Raw genomic sequence first — 7,096 nt, forward strand, 5'->3', positions numbered from 1 at the left:
GCCTTCTTTGAAACAGAATTGGGAGAATGGCTGAGGGGGTGGTACACTTGGCGGGTTGCCTTCTCTGAATGGAGAGTAGGATTGAGTGGTGTCCAGACTAGGCCCATATTCTGGGAATGTGCAATACACACAGCACCTACCTGGAGTAACAAAGTGGATAGTCATTGAAGACTTGCCTGTTTCCTGCTAGGCCAGGACTTCATGAAACCTTGAGGTTTCTTGATGGCCCTAGAAGGGTTTCCCAAATGGGTGGGAGTTAATTGTTATATATTTTTTAAATTTGTTAAACATTTATCAAATGATATGACCATGTATGGTCACGTCAACCCACACACACCCCCTCCCCCATAGCCAAGGATGGGCCTGGAGGGAGTGGGAAGGAGGGGTCCTGGGTGTGCATGTACATAACTATGCTTTCCAACCATAGTCTATATGATCATGCCACTTCTGGGGTTTCTCAAAGCCTGAAGAACGTTTCAGCAGTTTCTCAGTGGTACAAAAGTTGAGAAAGGCTGTGCTATGTATTTGGCCTGTAAAGTGTATCTGAAGAAATTAACTTTATGAGAAGAGTAGGAAAAAAATACGTATGCCTATAATAACAAATTGAACTAGATAATTGTGAAGAAAAAGAAAAAAGAATTTGAACTTTAAAAATTGCAATGAACTTTTAACAAAGTTAAACGTTCTTAAAACACAAGCAATTCACTGAGCCGTTTCCAGCCTACTGTTACAAAACTTTAAAAGAAGTCTGCCCATCCAGCCATCCATTTGATTTATAGACCCCCACTCTCAGTCTGGCCATCTCATGGCAGTTTAGAAAATATATAGATCAATAAAAATCAATGTCCTGACTCCCTTGTGGATCTGCTCCCAGTCTTTGGTTTTTTCACAGATGACTCTAAACTGTGCTAATCCGGGGAAGCCCAGATTGTAGAAGGCAAGGAGGGATCCACAGATTAGTAACTCCAGTCTCTGCCCTGGCCTCAACCAAACGCCTGGCGGAAGAACTCTGTCTTGCAGGCCCTGTGGAACCCAGAGAGCTCTGTCAGGGCCTTTAGCAAATTCACACCCGCAGAGTGAAAAACAAAGGGAAAATGTCAGCAGATACTTTTTAAAAAATCCGGGGATTCCTCCATTTTTAAGCACAGTACAAGCAGCCTTCAGTACTTTGTGGCCTGGGGGGCCTACCACTCAGTACTATAGTTGGCGTACTTTTCATAGAATTTTCTTGCCAAGAAAAACAGGGTGGTTTGCCAGGTCCTTCCCTGTGCCTCTGCAATTGGCCTGCGGGCTGTGAGCTCCACAGTTCACCTCACCACGTTGAGGAATACAGTAGGACTTCAAGGGGATGACCATGAACCAACTAACAGAAGCAGTCAGAAATGGGCCCATGGCGAAGATTTTCCTATAGAATCACTGAGGGTTGGACACAACTGAACGAATAACATCATCACAAGCAGCCTTACGATACTTCCAGCTTGCCCTTGGCTGGTGTAGTACTCAGAGAGAAGCAGCTTTCAGTCGGAGCCTTGCTACCAAATGACACCCTGATAAAATAATCCACTTCAGTGCTTCCTGCAAACCTGCATTCTTTACACCATACGATACGTGACAATGTATTCATCATTTGACTGGTATGTTCCTTCAAGCCATATCTGATAAATACGCACAAGGGCTAGTTCTGTTCTTAACAGGGCAACAGTTCCAGAATAACACAATTTCTTTATGTGCCGTGTGAGCTGGCTGTTTGGCTTGCTTCCCCTGTGGCTGCGCCCTTGTGCAGAGATGAAAGATCACAGAGAAGCAGCTGCTATATTGCAGGGCCAAATCCGGCAGGAGTTTTAGGGGAATGTCTTGCTTGCAAAGGGCCAGGAGTTCTGCAGCAGTAGGCATGTTGTAGACCGTTGAGCTTGCACACATTTCTAAAAAGTAAATTAACAATTCTTATATCCCAGGGTTAGAAATGCAAACCCAAGCAAATTGCAAACATGTATTTATTTAGGAGTGGTGAAACAGGTACGTAGTAGCGTGAAGGTTTTCAAAATGTCAGCCTGGCCTGGATCGGTTTCCAGCTGTAGCCAAATGTTATTTAACGACTAGCATGAGTACATTTATGGAAATAACTAACTTCCCAGTGTTATGCTTGTTATGGCTTGCACAAACAGGACAATGAGGCAGTAGGATGAACTGGACTGCTTTGGACTCTGTGTGCTTTGGCACGTTCCCCTATATTAAAAAAAAAATCCAGCAAATAGGAAACCGACATTTGTTAAAGAGGTAAAAACTTTTACCTTGCTGTGCTAGGTTTCTCCTTGCACGGAGCTTTTTACGTGAAGGAACACTCAAAGCAGAAACTGACTCCTTATGGTCTAAAGCAGTGCATTTTGGCAAGCTGTACATCTCACACAACCCTCACCACCCAGTTCGGCTTCTTCTGAACCTCTTCCCCCCCACCTCAAATACTTTTGGTACAATTCCTATGGAAGTTGAATCATGTGGAGCTCCTTTTCCCTAGGGGAGCTAGGAGCCAGCATGAATCTGTGGCATTAGGGGCACCTGTACTCCAGGTCCTGATCACTCTTGGAATTGGATCTTATTCTGAGCTTTCTCTTTATTTGTTTATATACCGCCGCTCTCAAATGTCTTGCGGCGGTTTACAGAATTCATCAGAACAATAAAATCCCATAAAGCCCATTAAAAACGTAATTAAAAACAATATCACGGTGGCAGATAATAAATATATAACCCACTCCCCTCCCCCCGTCCAGCAAAGGTCCATCACTCTGGGAGCGAGGGACTTAGTTGGTTTCAGCTAGAGATCCACAGCTTTGATACGTCACACCTCCCCTCTTTCAGACCTGTCCCTGTGACAAAGTAAGCTCAGGCCTTTTGCAGCTTCTGCAGCTCAAAAGTGCTATTGAACGCCTGCTCCTTTCACATTCATGTGAAGCTGCTGTATATTGAATCACACCACTGGTGGTCCATCAGGTTCACTGCTGCTTACTCAGACCAGTAGGAGCTCTCCAGGGTCTCAGGGAGAGGTATTTCCTGGTGGTTTCAACTGGAGACGCTGGGGTGGGGGGTTGAACTTGGGGCCTTCTGCATGCAAAACAGGCTCTTCCATTGAGGGCTCTTACAGAGGGTTGGATCCATGGATGTGTTTCTCCCAGTTCTAAGCATTTTCTCCTGAAGAGCCAGCCTGGTAGAGTGGGGGGCTCTCATCTGGAGAACAGGGTTTGATTCTCCACTCCTCCTCCACATGCATCCAGCTGGGTAACCTTGAGCCGGTTGCAGTTCTCTCAGAACTCTCAACTTCATCTACCTCACAGAGTGCCTGTTGTGGGGAGAGGAAGGGAAGGCAATTTTTAGCTGCTTTGAGACTCAGTAAATAGTGGGGTATAAAACACAGCTCTTCTTGTGTCAGAGGAAAGTTCCTTGTACTATGAGACCCCCCACCCTGAAGTGGATCTAAGTCAGGAAATATTACACAGCAAAAGCTACATAATGCTAAGACTAACAACCCCCCCCCAATATATGGACTTTAGAGTTCTTCTGAATGTGCATGTAGCCACAAACCTCATTGTGTGACCTTGAGCTAATCATTGTCAGCCCAAACTACCTCACAGGGTTGTTGTGAATAAAAGACGGAGTACTAGTACCCAACCCTGTACATTATTGTGGTGAATGGGCATAGGGTTTCCAAATCCCCATCATCCTATGGAACTAACTGGGCAAGCCCTGGTGATTACACATTGAACAGTTAAATTAATAGCCATCCTGTTACCGCACGTGGCTTTGAAGAGATGTCTCGGCTAGACTAAAACGATTTATCTGTATGCTAAAAGCAGCCTTCATCATTTTCAATTTCATCCTCACGACAGTCCTGTGTGGTAGGTTATGCCAAGCAGATCCTAGTCCAGCACTCTAGCCACTAGACTATGCTGTCTCTAGTTGAGCTTTTAGTGCCGGTTACTGCTCCCCCAAATCCCGTTTGCTTCGGCTACAAGCAGGTGTACATGCAAGTTTGAGATGAAGCCAATATCTACAAAATGGAAATTATCCAGTGGAAAATGATTTGCGTATGATCATACTATGAGTCCTTTGTTAATCTGCACATCTTCCTGCATCCCCCAAGGCATGCTGCAGGGTGTGAGACTGGGATATGATTCACATTGGCAGAGGGAAAGCTGGGGATGACTGGGATGGCAATTAGTGCATTCATTACTGCAGTGGGAGACTCCTAAATTACATCTGCTCGTGTAAATAACTTCCTTGGCGCTATCCTGATACCAGATTACCCTACAGTGAAAGAACTCTACAGATGGGCAGATGGTTTGCAGTCCTGGCTTTTGGAGAATTGATTCCTGGCACAGGTTTATTTAAATCTTCCCAAATACTTTATATTCTGCAGCTCAGCCATTTGGCCTTCTAAACCTCTTTTGTCCATTGTTAAAAGCTTAAGTTGTCGGGCATGCTGGTTCATAAGAGAAATCTAAAAACCCAGAACACAATTCATACAACACCTTTTTATTAGGACCAAACAAACAGCACATAATGGTATGTAAGCTTCTGATTCTCCAAAACTCTTCTTTAGACTGGATGTTGTGTTTGTGTGTCCCCCATACACACACACACACACAAAAGGGATACTTAGCGATGAGTAAAGTCTTGGGGTAGCCTGCATTGTGTTTAGATGTTAGATGCGAAGCCGTTGCTGGTATCTGGCGACACCCAGCTTTTTCTGTGAGCAAGATCACACATAAAAATTACATTATACCTGCCTGTGCATTTCCAAGGGTTATCAGTAACCCCGGAATTTTGTTGTTGGGACAGGATTGGACTGTTTTTTAACTGGGAAGGAAATAAGCTTTCTTCACATGCTCAGAGACCTGCATTCCTTGACACAGGAACGGTATTACAAAGTAGTTATTAGAACCAGATACCAGCCTGCATGAAACTGGGTATCCATTTCTCTCTCCCCTTGAGACCCACCTCCTCCTGATTACAAAGGATGTAAACATACTGAAAACAAAGGAAGCAACTTCAAAATACCATAAATCTTACTCTAGGGTTCTTCCTGATGTTCCATGGACATTACAGAAAGGAGAAACAAGAAGCAGAGATCTCAGGGAGGAGATGGAACAGAGCAGAAGAGAGTTGATGTCAGGAAGGGGTTAACAATTTCAGCTTGTAGTTTCCCATCCCTTTTCCTTCTCAGCCTATCAAGGCAAAAGCGACCTGAATTTCCCTTTAAGCTCTGCAAGGAAAAGGGCTTGAGCTTTATATTAAAAACAACAATTAAGAATTGTAAGGGTAATTGTATTTTGGGAGGGGTATTGCTTCCTGCATTTACAGGGCTGGTATTACTCTGTGCGTCTTAAAGAAAGTTCAAAATAAACATGGACTATGTAAAACTGTATGGCTTTATTTAGTAGTGTGGAAAAGACATTCCAGCCATGTTGGTCAAATATTTTTGCTTTTTACCCCTCCTTTGGACCAGTGTCATGAGTAGTTCACTAAAAACTTCAGTCATTTGCCAACAAGTTGTAAAAGCAACTCAAGACATTTGCAAAATATTGTAGGTCATTCCATGTATCCTTTCCCCCTCCCATGATGTTATATGAAAACCGCCCTGAGCCGTATGGAAGGGCGGTATAAAAATCAAATAAATAATAAGAGAGAGCTATTGCTTTTCTATGGTTCTCCATAACCTTTTCTGCTTCTCCAGAAAACTAAAGGTGACTCGGAGTAAAAATAATGTCATAAAATCATTAAAACAACGAACAGAAATAAAATAAGCCATGATCACAAAAAAAAAAAAAAAAAAACCAGCATAAAATCCACATTCAGCATCCTAAAATGAAAACAGTCCAGGCTAGAATCTGACCACAAAAAAGATAGAACCCTTAAGTGAAGTCTGAGAAGTGATTTGTCCTGGCAACTAAAACACAGAAGCACAGGTGAGTCTCAAGAAGGTAATTTCATCTGTAAATGCCCTTCCACTGGAGTCAGTCCCTGGGTCTGCAAATATCAGCACTGCCTGTTCTGACAGCATCTCCTCAAAGTGTCAAGGTAGGAGATCCTGGCATCCTCCTGGAGGGGCCTAGAGTTCTCCCAAAATTACAACTGATCTCCAAACTACAGAGAATGAAGTGGCAGATTTGGAGGACACCCTGTGAGGTAGGTGAGAGAGCCCTGACAGAACTGCCCTGTGAGAACATCTCTAAGAGAACTGTGATGAACCCAAGGTCACCCAATATGTGGAGGAGTGGGGAATCAAGCCTGGTTGGCCAAATTAGAAGCCACTGCTCTTAACCACTTCACCATGCCGGCGCCCAGTATGAAACAGCAGGCTGTGCTGGACTGGGAGCCAGTGTGGTGTAGCGGTTAGGAGTGCTGACTTCTTATCTGGTGAGCTGGGCTTGATTCCCAGCTCCTCTGCATGCAGCCAGCTGGATGGGTGACCTTGGGCTGTTCTGACTGAGCAGGAATATCAGGGCTCTCTCAGCCCCACCTACCTCACAGGGTGCCTGTTGTGGGGAGAGGAAGGTAAGGCGATTGTAAGCCACTTTGAGACTCCTTCTGGTAGAGAAAGTGGCATATAAGAACCAACCACTCTTCTTCTACCTCACAGGGTGTCTGTTTTGGGGAGAGTAAAGGCACGCGATTGTAAGCCGCTCTGCGATTCCTTTTGGTGGAGACAAGCGGCATACAAGAGCCAGCTCTGCCTCTTCTTCCTCCTCTGGGTGCTGGTGGCCCGCTCTGCCAGCTTTCTTCCACGCCGAGCCCCTTCCCCGGATCAGAGGCCGGCGGAGAAGCCTCCCAGCCCTTCGCCTCCCTCGCTCTGGACCACAACGCAGGTCTTCCCGAACCCGACCTTCGTTTCGCCGCTGCAGACCCGCCCGGCGGCCGCCCTGCAACCAGCGTGCTCCCGAACGGGCTGGAGGCTTTTCCGTATAACGTTCCTCCCGAAGGGACTGAAACCGGTTCGGCTTCTCTTTCCCCATTTCAGGCGCGACGACGCCCGGCTCCCCACAGCCCCAGGCCCAGGAGCGGCGACGCCAGCGCGGGGCGGGGAGGGGCGGGGCTTGTGGCG

The 7,096-nt window shown here is 45.7% G+C and overlaps 1 long non-coding RNA gene across 1 annotated transcript; it reads right to left on the reverse strand.

The window, feature by feature from the left end:
• Positions 1 to 2,591: 2,591 nt before the first annotated feature.
• LOC143832078 (uncharacterized) lies at positions 2,592 to 7,068 on the reverse strand. Its single transcript, XR_013229081.1, has 2 exons — positions 6,878 to 7,068; positions 2,592 to 3,334 (listed from the first exon to the last, which is right to left on the reverse strand). It is a non-coding gene; the product is annotated as an uncharacterized LOC143832078 (long non-coding RNA).
• Between the last annotated feature and the right edge of the window lie 28 nt (positions 7,069 to 7,096).

The sequence above is a fragment of the Paroedura picta genome, chromosome 1, assembly GCF_049243985.1.
Source record: "Paroedura picta isolate Pp20150507F chromosome 1, Ppicta_v3.0, whole genome shotgun sequence".
NCBI classification, from domain to species: domain Eukaryota; kingdom Metazoa; phylum Chordata; class Lepidosauria; order Squamata; family Gekkonidae; genus Paroedura; species Paroedura picta.